Source organism: Terrapene carolina, unplaced genomic scaffold, assembly GCF_002925995.2.
Source record: "Terrapene carolina triunguis isolate 2854851 unplaced genomic scaffold, T_m_triunguis-2.0 Scaffold84, whole genome shotgun sequence".
NCBI lineage: Eukaryota > Metazoa > Chordata > Testudines > Emydidae > Terrapene > Terrapene triunguis.
Window position 1 is genome coordinate 24,754,443 of NW_020664435.1, and position 15,246 is coordinate 24,769,688.

At 42.3% G+C, this 15,246-nt stretch overlaps 1 protein-coding gene across 1 annotated transcript in view; it reads left to right on the forward strand.

Annotated features, from left to right (window-relative positions):
• THSD7A (thrombospondin type 1 domain containing 7A) overlaps positions 1-15,246 on the forward strand; it is a 352,561-nt gene that overhangs the window by 1,013 nt on the left and 336,302 nt on the right. The gene's annotated exons all lie outside the window — the stretch shown is intronic.

The window sequence follows — 15,246 nt, forward strand, 5'->3', positions numbered from 1 at the left end:
CAGGAACAAACCATCCATAAAGTACCATGATTCTTTCAGAAATGCTTTCTCATTAATAGGAAAATACTGTGGCTAGAGAAAATGAATATTAATCATTTGACTGAAAAACAAGTTCGATGAGACTGGGTCTTTTTCCTGGATGAAGAGCGCCCCTGGCCTTCTGCCACAGAGACAGATCAATTTACAGTTACACTGATATCCTGAATGTTTTAAGAGGCTGCATCTATCCAGCAGTTCAAGGAGGAGATTAAAGGGAAATTCATTTATACTGGAAGACGAGATCTCCAATAATACTAAAAGAGAGAGATTTGAAGGGGGGAAAATCCTTTGATACTGAAAGATAGGTTATTACTGTTGTTATGCCATCAAACTCATGAAGCATTATTTTTTTAATTGACGCATTGACAGATTCAGAAGATTGTCTGCTATCCAATTAAAGTCAGAGGTTTTGTTCTTCTAGGGGTTTTTTTTTTTAAGTGCACAGAACACCTATCCAAAAGCATAAAACAAATGCTTTCTTTTGTTTGTTTTTTGTTGTTGTTGTTTTGCAAAACCACATCAGAGGTTTTCTACAAAGCAGATCATATTTGATTAAACTAATTGAAAGCAATCTGTAGAATATATTGTGTAGCATTTTATTATCTCTCCCCTTAGTATGCCAGTCCTTTAATTTAATAGCTGGTATTTAAAGCAGTTTAAAAAATAGCAGACTGAAGATAGCAACAACTGTATTTAACAAATTGGTGATATGATTTTGTAATCACAAAGGATAGTTAATTGCAATTAGATAAGGAATAACTCCATTTATTTTTGCATACAGTACATGTGCTTTACTATTGTTTCGCTCAGTCAGCAGAGAGGAAATAATATTTTCTGACACAATTCTTTAAAAGCACATTCAAAAGCAGCATTAAAACCACAAGAACTTTTGTTCTAGGCAAGTGTGTGAGAAATTGCGATCATAGTATCTCATGAAAAGTTTAAGTCTTGCGCTTATGTTTTGCCCCACTCTAGTCTTCCCTTCAAATAACTTTACTTTGCACACATTCATGAACAGGGTAAAAGGTGGTAGCTTTATTTTTAATAATGTAACACCGATAATATAACACTAAAATAAAATGGGAAAATCACGACCTTGCCAATTCCAAGCAATATGCAGCAGGATTCAGTGGATAAGACTGTAGTACTGAGAGTCAGGAGAACTGGATTTTATTCTCAGTTGGTTTCCTGTCTGATATTGCTCTCTTGACTCTTTTTGTCTTGTTTCTCCTTGTGTGAAAAGGAGGGGGGGGAAATGGGGATAGTGGTACACTCTGTAAAGTGCTTTGAGATCTGTAGATGAAAGGCACTGCATATTTTTCTTCTTACCCAGGGGAACAGGTGGTTGATGGCCTGGTGAATCTTAGGGGCCTCCATGCAGAAACAGAGTCAAATCTTTCAAATTGTGTCTATTTCCTTTCAGCCTGATTTGGACCTGTCTAGTTGCTTTCATAAGTGTAGCTATATTTCTGGAGATGTGAATAGCCATGACTTCTCTGGCTGAATTTAGGCCAGTTTTATTCTATAAAGCACTGAAGGCTCTCAGGGAAACTTTCTTGTGACATGTAAGAGGACCTTTGCTCCACATGACCAGTATAGTCAGGTGAGGAGGAATTGGGTTCACTGTTGGTTGAGATTGTCCAAACTCCCTGTGGGGGGAGTTGTGCCATTATCAGCCTAAAACCCCAGATCAACAAAATATTTCCTGGTACTGGCAGACTTGCCAGTTATTGCCCCATTTCTAATCTTTTTCCCTTTGTGGAGGAGATTATTGAAAAACAATATGATAGCAATGCACATATGGAACATACTAGAATCCTCACATCCTACATGCTTTTCAGTTGGGTTTTTTGACTTGAGCTTGGCAAGGACAGGCTGCCCATCTTTTCCTAGTAAATACATAGTTCAGATAACTATGCTGATTCTGCTACAACTGTGAGCAGGTTTTGATACCAATGGCCATGATGCTTTCTGAACACAGTGAGGTAGATGGTATTCCTCTGGAGTGGTTCTATTATTTCTTCTTGGAGAGGTCTCAGATGGTGGGAAACAGCAGCCGCCCTTCTGTCCTAAGGGATCTCTAGTATGAGGTGCTATAAAGATTTGTTTCAATACCCCTCCTATTGAAACTGACTGTATTACCATTTGAAGAGATAATAAAACTAATATGGACAGTGGTGACTTCAGAGAGCTTGCTTTCATCAGATCCAGATGGTCTGTGTCTTAGCTTTCCCAGTGCCTGACTCAGATTGGAATGTGGATGAAAGCAAGCTGCCTGGATCTTAATTGGATAAGACAACGATGAAACTAGCAGATAGGAAGCCAGACCTCCTGAGGTCTCTTCCAACCCTAATCTTCTATGATTCTGTGATCTGGAGTGTATTGTTGGTGGGGATTTTGACATCCATTATTGGGAGCGGTTTGTCCACTCTACATCCAACAAGTTTGCTACTTTGGGGAGCTTTGCACTCCTGAAGATTCATTTGGCATCAGCAGCTAAAGATGCTTTTATCATTTATTTATTTGGACAGTTGAGACTTTGTCTCTCTCTGATCCAACCTTTTTTGGCTTCTAGATTGATTTATTGGAATGTGCCCTACATAGGGATGCACTTGAAGACCACTCAAAAGATAGTTCTTGCGGAATGTGGCAGTCTGCCTGTTAGCTAGTATTAGCTGAGACAACATATTGCACTAGTTTTTCAGTAGCTGCTTTGGCTTTCTATTCTTTTTCAATTGTAGTTCAAGGTATTCATGGCCTATAAACCCCAAGTGGGACCTGTTTATTTGAGAGAATGGCTCTTTCTCTGTGCACCATCACAACAAATGAGGCCTGTTGTTCTTTGATTTAATTGTCTGTGGGCAGCTGTTAGTGCTCTCAGTTGTCAATTTTAACTTTCTGCTTGTGAAACACTGTCTGAGTTTTACCTTCAGGGCACGGTGAAAATTTTCATTTTCTGTTTCAGGCTTTCACCAGATACGGGGTAGATGGGTTGGTGGATGTTTGGTTTTGGGTTTGCCATTTTATATATAAATACTATTTTTAAAAGGGTTCTGTAATAGAACCTGTGTATTTAATGCAGTTATTAAAGATTTGGAGAAAAAAGGGGATAACAAAGTCTGCTGATGAATAAAGATGGACTCGAATTTTCATGTTCGGATTCAGCTCTAACCTTGTCCAAAGTTGTGGGATATTCAGATCTGGGGTTTTGGTTTGTCCTATTCTGAGATGGGGACCAGATGATGAATGTGGAATGAAATCCAAATTAGCACAAAATTCAGGGATGCTCAGCTACCTAAGACATGAAGTTGTTTCATTTAGTAACAGTTATGCAAGATTATTGGGAAATCCAGATAGACATACACACATTGGATAACATAGTGAAAAAAGAAAATCACAGGTAGTAATGTATATTGGAAAAATATAGTCAACCTGACTCGGGCATGGTGATGAGCTTTGAATGACTGGGGAATAGGATCCATGGAGAACTTAGCCCTTTGAAGTAGCTGTGAAGATGACTGTTCACCGAAAGATATAGCTGAAATTGAAAGATCCAGAGAAAAGGTAACAAAGATGTTTAGTACCCTGGTGGAACATTATATGAGATAAAGGAGTGTAAAAACTAGGATTATAAAGGGAAATAGAAGAGGTGCTCAAAATTAAGAAGGGTATAGTGAAAAATGATCAACTTCTCCATTTTCTCAGAATATTTCTATGACCAGTTGTTTTCATAGTTGTAGCTATGCAGACTAAGGATAATCAAATTCTATGCTTCAGAGTGAAAATAGGTTGTCTAGAGGATGAGGAAAATTTTTTGCATCATTGGACAATTGGGTAGGTGCATTATGGAGGATATTCATTTTCTTCTGAAACATCTGCTAATAGCTGCTGCCACATATTGGACTTTATAGGTACCAGTGGATTCATCCATTGGATTTGCCATATTGGTTTTTTTCAGAGGTCAAAATTCACCGCCGTTAAGCCAGCCTTGTCTGTGAAGATATTCTTGAGAAGTCCTCTTAAGTGTTAGCATGCATTTTATACTCCTATTCCAGCTGCAACAATGTTAACCCCATTCTTTTTCACAGATACATAACTAGCCATTGTCATAAAGCCATTAGTGAATAAAAGCTGCTTCCAAAAATGCTTGTGGAATGTTAAACTCTAGTAATTGCTATCTTCCTTGGACAGGCTGCGTGCGGTGGGGTGGGGTGTGAATGTTTTTTTGCTTTTGTTTGTTTTTTGGGTTTTATTTTTTGCATTTGAAGTATATTCTCCTTTACTCTGTTCAGAAACCAGCATTACAGTGCTGAACAATATGTTCTGTGTGCTCTCCTCTAAAGTGCTTTAGGTACTGTTGTAGTTTTCATCCTGGAGGTGGTTGCCATGTCAATATAGCATCCAGTCTTCTGTCCCTCAGAAGCTATAGCACGTCAGTTCATAGAACTCTTTCAGATCATAGAAGTTAATTGGAGTCATAACTGACCTCATCAGTGACAGAATGGGAAGTTTGCTGTTGGGAAAACATAGAGTGCTTCAGGATGTGGTGTTGCACCCATTACTATGTGTCTTTGCTGAACTGATGCTCTAACAAAGTACTAACAAACTGGAGGCTCTGGAGAAGTCGCAAAATTGAGACCCTGATGTTTTGTGTTTCAGAATCCTAGAACAATTTTTAAAAGATCAGGGATATTAATCCTTGTGCTTTGGCCAAATTCCAATTTAATATATTAGGTGGCGTTTGGGGTATATAACTGGATTCTCTTTACAGTATTGCTGGTACATATAAATAGCCACTTCATTCCACTGCAGAGAAGGTTATATTTTGCAGGGTTGAAAGTAATCCTTCAGTACTGGGCTAAATTCTGCCCTCAGCAAGCCTAATGTGGGTTTCACAGAGGACAGCATTTATCTGATAGTCTTTAAGGCAATTTGCAATGCTTCTAAATTAATGTTTCTCTGTTAAGTTTATATGGTCAGAATAACACATTTTAGTCTAAGACTCCATTGTCTTTGTATGCTGTGTAGTGAACCAAATGTGAAAACTGCTGATTCCCAAGTAAAGATTGCTACATAGTAATCACCAATTCAATCCCTTTTGTCTGAAACTGTCATTTTATAACAATACATTTACGCACACCATACTCATATACAATTGAGTGAGTATAGGCATTTCCTGCCAACATGAGAATTTTCCTTCAGTCTTCTCTACCTTGCGCTTCATTAGTTTTCGTTGGTCAGCCAACACTATGTACTGTGATGAGCCGTCAGTACCAGGTCAGATGCCTGTCTACGAGTTGCTGGTATAATTACTGAAGAGAAGCACGAAGATCAGTGAGGTTTGATCACATTGTAAAATAGCTTCCTCTGACAGTTTGAAGCAGTGAATACGCACTTGATGTAAGAGAGTCACTGAATTGGACTGGGATTTCTGGAAGAAAATAAGTCATAACTAAGCCAAGGCACTGTCTGTGTGGGTGTTTTTTTGTTTTTTGTTTTTTTGTTTTTTTTTTAATCTCTGTTAAAAGACTATGTATCAGAATCTCTGTCGGTTCAGCTCCACTGAATATAATCAAGCTATGCCAATTTACATTACAGTAACTCCTCACTTAAAGTCATCCCGGTTAACGTTGTTTCCTTGTTATGTTGCTGATCAATTAGGGAACATGCTCAGTTAAAGTTGTGTAATGCTCCCTTCTAACATCCTTTGGCAGCTGCCTGCTTTGTCTACTGCTTGCAGGAAGAGCAGCCCCTTGCAGCTAGCTGGTGGGGGCTTGGAACCAGGGTGGACCGGCAGCCCCCTATCAGCTCCCTGCTCCCCTAAGTTCTCTGTGCAGCAGCTGCCTGCAGTTCAGCTGTGTCCCTCCCCCCACTGCCATGTGCTGCTCCTGCCCTCTGCCATGGAGCTGCTCCCCGAGACTCCTGCTTGCTGTGCCAGGGGGAGGGAAGGAAAAGGAGGACTAATGTCAGGGTGTCCCCCCTCCCCCCTGCTTCTGTACCCCGCTTACTCTATCTTCCATAGAGCAGGGGGGACATACCAGAGCTGCGGTCTCAGCAAGCTGATCTAATTAACAAGGCAGTGTACTTAAGGGAAATGCGCATATCTCCCTTCATTCCTGCTGCCTTGCAGAGTGAGAGAGTTAACCCTTGAGGGCTCAGCCAATTGCTAGTTCATCATTTAGCAGTAAGGGAAATATCCCACCCTCTAACTCCTCCACCTCAACCAAGCTTCACAGTCATCATCACTGTGTACCAGTATTAAATTGTTTGTTTAAAACTTATACTGTGTGTGTGTGTGTGTGTGTGTGTGTGTGTGTGTGTGTGTGTGTATAATATATATTGTCTGGTGAAAAAAATTTCCCTGGAACCTATCCCCCTCATTTACATTAATTCTTAGGGGGAAATTGGATTCGCTTAACATCATTTCGCTTAAAGTCGCATTTTTCAGGAACATAACTACAACGTTAAGTGAGGAGTTACTGTACCTGAGGTTCTGGCCTTCTATGCAGTAATTTTAGTTGGATTTACTTCTAACACTTCATTTAAAAGATCAGTGACTTGCCATACAGACTTTCTAACAGGCATACAGCAGCTAAGAAATTAATGCAGGATTTTTCTATCAGCATTCTGAAGCTAAAAATACTGCTCTCTAAATTATTAGCTTTCAAATGTACTATAAGTAAGGCTACGTTTTAGTCACAGGTATTTTTAGTAAAAGTTATGGACAGGTAACAGGCAGTAAACAAAAATTCACAGCCCGTGACCTGTCCATGACTTGTACTATATACCTCTAACTAAAAGTTGGGTGCTCAGGGGCGGGCAGCAGCGCATGGCCCAGGACCCCTGTTGCTGCAGGTGGGGTGGGTTGGCAGGGCTGGCAGGCTCCATGCAGCTCCCCGGAAGCGGCGACATGAACCTCGTCTCCTGAGCACTGGCTCCGCAGCTCCCATTGGCCAGGAACCATGGCCAATGGGAGCTGTGGGGGCAGCGCCTGTGGACGGAGGAGGTGTGCAGAGTCACCTGGCCATGCCTCCGCCTAGGAGATGAGGGACATGTCGCCACTTCCGGGGAGCCCCTTGAGGTAAGCGCCACCCAGAGTCCTCATCCCATCCTGCGCCCCAACCCTCTGCTGCAGCCCTGAGCCCCCTCCCACAGCCAAACTCCTGCTGCTGGTGGGGGCATGGTGGCCTGAATCTGCCCCAGCAGCGGCTGCTGTGGCTGGCCCAGGGGCTGCCTGAGCTGCTGAGGCAGCCCCTGGGTCAGTCGCACCAGCTGCTGCAGAAGTCCCGGAGGTCCCAGAAGTCACAGATTCTGTGACTTTCTGGGACCTCCGTGAGGACTCGCAGTCTTAAAAATAAGTAAACTAGAGATGGCCAAGTTGCCATTTGTGGAAATTATGCTTGGTCTTGTCCTGTCTTCTTCAATCAAAACTACAAGTAATGAGATTTGCCTTCGGCAAACTTCTTTATCTTTCAGATATATGCCCCAATAAGGTTTGCAGGATATATTGTCTATATGAGCGCCCACCTTAAACTGTAACATCAACAACAACCATCCTAGGCTCAATTAATGTTGCAAATTGACCATCTAATAGCTGCAAAGAGGTGTTATTTTTATATGTCAAAATAAGGGAAAGAAAACTTAGTAAAAGTGTCAGAAAAGGTTGTTAAGAGATGGAGGAAATGATGCAAGTCAGCCCTCAACTGTCATGCATACCTAACATGCTCTGATGCTTGGATTAGCTTCAGGACTCTAGATTGGCTGCACCATATATACTACCAATAATTTTCAATTATTTTCAATAGATTAGTCAAAAATGCAGTAGGGAAAATGAGGAAAAATATTTATTGGTCTTGTATGCAGGCCATCCCTAGGAGAGTGCGGGGCCCGGGACAACCCCCTGGCAAAGGCCACTCCACCCCTTCCCCCTAGTGTCCGTCCTGCTTCTTTCTGGCTTCCATCCCCTCCCCCGAGTGACACTGGGAGCCAGCGGCAGGGCCGGCTCCAGGCACCAGCTTGCCAAGCAGGTGCTTGGGGCGGCCTCTCTGGAGAGGGGTGGCACGTCCAGCTATTCGGCGGCAATTTGGCGGATGGTCCCTCACTCCTGCTCGGAGCGAAGGACTCCCGCCGAATTGCGGCCACAGATTGTGATCGCGGCTTTTTTTTTTTTTTTTTGCCGCTTGGGGCAGCAAAAACCCTGGAGCCGGCCCTGGCCAGCGGGGCAGGCTGGGGCTGGGTTGCTCATTGCTGCTGGTGCCAGGCCCCCCGCTAACCCTTCAGGCTGCCTTGGACCCCACTTCCCAAAGTACAGGGGCCCACAAAGTGCAGGGCCCGGGGTGGTTGCCCTGGTCAATCCTATGGATGGGACGGCTCTGCTTGTATGTCTGTTTTGCCAACCAACACTCATGTGTGATGTAGTAGGTGGGTACGTATTTGGCAGGAACTTATTGTTAAAGTATATGGCATCTTTATTTATTTACAACACTCCCTTCCCCTTTTTGGGAAAAAAGATTTTAAAATTAATCTCTCTTTTAACACACATCAGCAGTGCATTGTTCTCACCCAATTCTAACTAAATGAAGTGTGTCCTCTTTTGGGGAAAAGAGATTATAGTTTACTGTTAAGGATTTGTCAATTCATTTTTTAAAAACTCCTACAACCATTCTAGTTCTGCTGACCCTTGGTTATCTAATTCCAGGATGTCTTTTTCAAGTATGAGATCTGACATAACATTCTCTTGAAGTGTAACAATACTGACAATGGAGTGTTGACCTTGGCAGCATCCTGCAGCAGAGAGTGGGGTTCTAGCCCCTGTTGTAGCCTTTTTTCTTCATTGTCTTTCTTTTTTTAATGTAGAAAGAGGCAAAATGAAATCTGCTGGTATCATATTTGTCTACAGTCACCTGAGCTGTGATATATATACAGTGAGACATCTGTATAGATTACAGCTGTGGTATGAGTTAGTCATTGTAATAAGAGGAAAGAATAGAGTAACGAAAGAATAGAGTAAAGGTATTTTAAAGGAAGCACTTTGCAAAATACCAAAGCAGATATCATCAAGGAAACTTTTGGCTTTTTCTTCATGTGATTTAAACTTCTTCCCCCCCCCCCCACCCATTTGAAGACAGTGTTTTATATAACAAGAGCAAGTTGTAGAATTGCTGAGGACTAGGATTTTCTGTTCTCAAGAACAGCATTTACCAAGGCTGTATTACCCACTGCCTCCATATGTCTCATTTTCAGTTCACTTCGGCTACTGACATTCTTTAACTATGCTCTTTCTCCTTGTGAGTTTGTTTGTAAAATGCTCCCTCTTACAATTACTCATTGAGGACATAATGAGCAATTGCCAGGAGCCTTAGGACTGTACCTACTGGAATAGAGCAGCAAGTAAATCTGTGCTGTCCGAATAGGGCAGTCTGATCTGGGCAGTTGCAGGAACCTTCTTTGTCGGCTGCCTGAGTACATCAAGATCATAGAACAGGGGTCCCCAACGCGGTGCCCGTGGGTGCCATGGCACCCGCCGGGGCGTCTAAGTGCGCCCGCATACTGGCTGGTGGACGAGCATCCGCCGAAATGCTGCCAAAAACCAGCGTCACCCAGAGGCGTTGCCACCGAAATGCCGATTTTCGGCGGCATTTCGGTGGCGACGCCTGTTGCTGCTTGTCGGCGGCATTTTGGCGGATGCTCATCTGCCACCACGGTCGTCCGTGGCTCGTCGTCTGGTGCCCGCCAGACAAAAAAAGTTGGGGACCACTGTCATAGAATCATAGAAGATTAGGATTGGAAGAGACCTCAGGAGGTCATCTAGTCCAACCCCCTGCTCAAAGTAGGACCAACACCAACTAAATCATCCCAGCCAGGGCTTTGTCAAGCCGGGCCTTAAAAACCTCTAAGGATGGAGATTCCACCAACTCCGTAGGTAACCCATTCCAGTGCTTCACCACCATCCTAGTGAAATAGTGTTTCCTAATATCCAACCTAGACCTCCCCCACTGTAACTTGAGACCATTGCTCCTTTTTCTGTCATCTTCCACCACTGAGAATAGCCGAGCTCCATCCTCTTTGGAGCCCCCCCCCCAGGTAGTTGAAGGCTGCTATCAAATCCCCCCCTCACTCTTCTATTTTGCAGACTAAACAAGCCCAGTCCCCTTAGCCTCTCCTCGTAAATCATGTGCCCCAGCCCCCTGATCATTTTTGTTGCCCTCCGCTGGACTGTCTCTAATTTGTCCACATCCTTTCTGTAGTGGGGGGGCTCCAAACTGGACGCAATGCTCCAGATGTGGCCTCACCAGTGCCAAATAGAGGGGAATAATCACTTCCCTCAATCTGCTGGAAATGCTTCTACTAATGCAGCCCAATATGCTGTTAGCCTTCTTGGCAACAAGGGCACACTGCTGACTTTTATACAGCTTCTCTTCCACTGTAATCCCCAGGTCCTTTTCCGCAGAACTGCTGCTTAGCCAGTCGGTCCCCAGCCTGTAGAGGTGCATGGGATTCTTCCATCCTAAGTGCAGGACTCTTCACTTGTCCTTGTTGAACCTCATCAGATTTCTTTTGGCCCAATCCTCTAATTTGTCTAGGTCACTCTGGACCCTATCCCTACCCTCCAGCATATCTACCTCTCCCCCCAGCTTAGTGTCATCTGCGAACTTGCTGGGGGTGCAATCCATCCCATCATCCAGATCATTAATAAAGATTTGAACAAAACCGGCCCCAGGACCGACCCCTGTCAACATCAAGAACTGTCAACATCAGTGGTAGCAAAGAATAGGGCCCTTTACCACAATGTGACTAGAATACGTATAATGTAAAAGGAAGCATAGAGTCAAATGCAGTTTGATTCATTTAAGATTTTCCATAGAGATACTATAATATAGTAAAGAAATTCCAGGCTTGAATAATACGAGTATAGCAGTAGCAATATACTGTGGACCTCTTGACCAGAATGGTGATGGTAATTGTGAAATGCTCAGGGAGATTAGAGAGGCTACAAACACAGACAATCCAATAATAATGGGGGATTTCAGCTATCCCATATTTACTGATTATTTGTCACCTCAGAATGGAATGCTAAGATTAAATTTCTAGACACCATTCATGACTGCTTCTTGAATCATCTAGTCCTGGAATCCACAAGTGGAAAGTCATTTCCTAATTTCATCCTAAGGGGTGCATAGGATCTGGTCCAAGAGGTAGATAGTGCTCACCCACTCAGTAACAGCAGCCATAATGTAATTAAATTTAACATCCTTGTAGGAGGGAAAATACTGAAGAAACCCACAACAGTAGCATTTAACTTCAAAAAGGGGAACTGCACAAAAATGAGGAAGCTTGTTAGATGGAAATTAAAAGGAACAGTCACTAGTGAAATGCTTGCAAGCTGCATGGAAACTTGCAGTGCACATGTATCCTTAGTGTCAAGTATCAGAGGGGTAGCCGTGTTAGTCTGAATCTGTAAAAAGCAACAGAGGGTCCTGTGGCACCTTTAAGACTAACAGAAGTATTGGGAGCATAAGCTTCCGCGGGTAAGAACCTCACTTCTTCAGATGCATCTGAAGAAGTGAGGTTCTTACCCACGAAAGCTTATGCTCCCAATACTTCTGTTAGTCTTAAAGGTGCCACAGGACCCTCTGTATCCTTAGTGGTTTCTTGGTGTCTGCTCATAAAGATAGACCAGTCCTAGACTTAAGATGAAAAGATTTTTCAGCATGAATTTTTTTTTTTTAAATTGGCATCATTGAGGTCAGTCGATACCTGTGTTCACTGGCACTGGAGATTATTGGGTATAAATGAACCTACAAAATGTTAATCTGTGAATCCCTGATGTTGAATCATCTCAATGATGCATGCATTTTGCCCCAGGAGCCCCTAACTTTCTGTTCTGTGCCCTACCATTTGGTCTATATACAGCTTCTCAAATTTTCATGAAAAAATGACAGTGGTAATAGGAGCAGCAGGTAAATTGGATGCTTTTATTTACTCTATCTCATATTGCAAAAACAAAGACAAATTCTGTGAAACTGAAAGATGTCATTATAGGGAAATGCAGGTCATAATCAACCTGTGAACTTATGGCCACAAGATATAGTGGAGACCAAAAGCACAGACTGATTTTAAAAAGGCCTGTCATTTATATGGAAAACAGGAACTGTGACAGTTACATTAGATAGGACAAAAACATTTTTGTTTTTTACATAGGGACCTAAATGAGGTAAGAATATTTTCACAATTTTGGGTCACTTTCATTGGAAGGAGGGATTTCAAAATAGTTATGTGAAAGACAAAAGTGCCCTTAAAAATGAAATGTGCATTGGTGTCCCTACTGCCAACCTCTGATTTAGCTACAGAGGCAGATGTTTCAAAATGCATGATAATTTTCAGTAACATAGTGGTTTGATGACCAATGGAGATTGCTCTTGCTCCTGGTGCCAGTGGTTGTAGGTTACTATCTCACTGGATCTCTGGGGAGTAAAACTTATTTTTTTTTTACAGTGAGAGGAATTAACCATTGGAACAATTTACGAAGGGTCATAGTGGATTCTCCAGCGCCAGCAATTTTAAAATCAAGATTGGATTTTTTTTAAAGATATGCTGTAATTTGAAAAGAATTATCCGGAGGGAAGTTCTCTGGCCTGTGTTCTGTGGCCAGGAGATCAGACTAGATGATCACAGTGGACCCTTCTGGCCTTGGAATCTGTTAAACTGTTTAAAAACATGATAATAGAGGCCCAAATTAAATGTATACTCACTTTTTTTAAAATTTGAAGAGGACCAAAAAAACCCACCATGGCTAAACAGCAGAGTAGAAGAGGAGGTTAGAGGCAAAAAGGCATCCTTTAAAAATTGGAAGTCAAATCCTACCGAGAGAAATAGAAAGGAGCATAAACTCTGGCAAGTCAAGTGTAAGTGTATAATTAGACAGGCAAAAAAAGAAGTGGAAGGGCAACTAGCAAAAGACACAAAAATAAAAAAAGCAGGAAGCGTGCCAAATAGTCAGTGGGGCTATTGGATGACCAAGGTGCAAAAGGAGCACTCAGGGAAGACAAGGCCATTGCAGAAAAGCTAAGTGAATTCTTTGCATCAGTTTTCACTGCAGGGGATGTGAGGGAGAGTCCTACACCTGAGCATTTATTTAGGTGACTAACAGAGGATCTGTCCAAGATTGAGGTGTCAGTTGAGGAGATTTTGGAATAAATTGATAAATTAAACATAAGTCACCAGGACCAGATGATATTCACCTAAGAGTTCTAAAGGAAATCAAATATGAAATTGTAAAACTACTAACTATGGTACATAACCTATCACTTAAATCAGTGTCTGAACCAGAGGATTGGAGGATAGCTAATGTAACACCAATTTTTTAAAAAAAGCTCCAGAGGTGATCTAGGTAATTACAGGTTGGTAAGCCTAACTTCAGTACCAGGCAAAATAGTTGAAATTGTAGTAAAGAATAGAATTATTAGACATATAGATGAACACAGTATGTTGGGGAAGAGTCAACGGAGCTTTTATTATGGGAAGTCACATCTCACCAATCTATTACACTTCTTTGAGGGTGTCAACAGGCATGTGGACAAGGGTGATCCAGTGGATATCGTGCACTTGGACTTTCAGAAAGTCTTTGACAAGATCCCACACCAAAGGCTCTTAAGCAAAGTAAGCAGTTATGGGATAAAAGAGAAAGTCCTCTCATGGATCAGTAACTGGTTAAAAGATAGGAAACAAAGGGTAAGAATTAATGGTCAGTTTTTACAATGGAAAGAGGTAAATAGCATTGTCCCCAACGATCTGTACCAGGACCAGTGCTCTTCAACATATTTATAAAAGGGGTAAATAGTGAGGTGGCATAATTTGGAGATGATACAAAATTATTCAAGATAGCTACATCCAAAGTTGACTGCGAAGTTACAAAGGGGTCTCACAAAACTGGGTGACTGGGCAACAAAATGGTAGATGAAATTCAGTATTGATAAATTCAAAGTAATGCACATTGGAAAACATACCATATACACAAAATGATGGCATATAAATTAGCTGTTACCACTCAAGAATGAGATCTTGAAGTCATTGTAGATAGTTCTCTGAAAACATCTGCTCAATGTGCACCAGCAGGCAAAAAAGCTAACAACATTAGGAACCATTAGGAGAGGGATAGATGATAGGACAGAAAATATAATGCTACTATGTAACTCTGTGGTACACCCACATCTTGAATAGTGCATGCAGTTCTGTTGCCCTGTTTCAAAAAATCCATCTTATAAATGGAAAAAGTAGAGAGAAGGGGCACAAAAAGGACTAGGGGTATGGAACAGCTTCCACATGAGGACAGATTAAAAAGAATGGGACTGTTCATCTTAGAAAAGAGATAACTAACCGGGTGGCCCAACCGTGGCTTGTGAGCCACGTGTGACTCTTTTAAAGTTAGTGTGGCTCTCACAGTCCCCTTTTCTCTGCCTACCAGACTTTTTGGGGGGAGCTCTGGGCTTTGGCCCTGCAGCAGCATGATGGGTCTCGGGGCTTCTGCCCCACTCCCGCTGAAGCCCTGATCCCTGAGACCCCTATGACTCCACCGTAGGGCAGAAGCCCCGAGCCCCAGCAGGCACTCATAGCTCTCGAAATTCTGAAGATTATCGTATGCGGCTTGGAGGGTCAGTAAGTTTGGCCACCCCTGGTTTATAATATCAAGAATGCTGTGGAGAAAGTGAATAGGGAAGTGTTATTTACCCCTTCACATCACACAAGAACTGGGGGTCATCCAAAGAAATTAGTAGGCAGCTGTTTAAAGCAAACATAAGGAAGTAATTCTTTACACAGTGCAGTCAACCTACATAACTTGTTACCGGGGGTGCTGTGAAGGTCAATAGTATACTGGTTTTAAAAGAATTAGATAAATTCAGGGAGGCTACGTCCGTCAATGGCTATTAGCCAAGATGGTAAGAGAAGGTATCCCTAAGCCTCTGAGTGCCAGAAGCTGGGACTGGACAACAGGGGATAGATCACTCACTAATTGCTCTGTTCCGTTCATTCTGTCTGAAGCATCTGACACTAGCCACTGTTGAAAGACAGGATACTGGGCTAGATGGGCCACTGGTCTGACCCAATACGGCCATTCTTACTGTGGAAATTTATTTATTTATTTATGTTCAGCACTGAACCAAAAAATCAGAAACAAAAATTGTTCAGGTTGAACGATACTGTAATGAT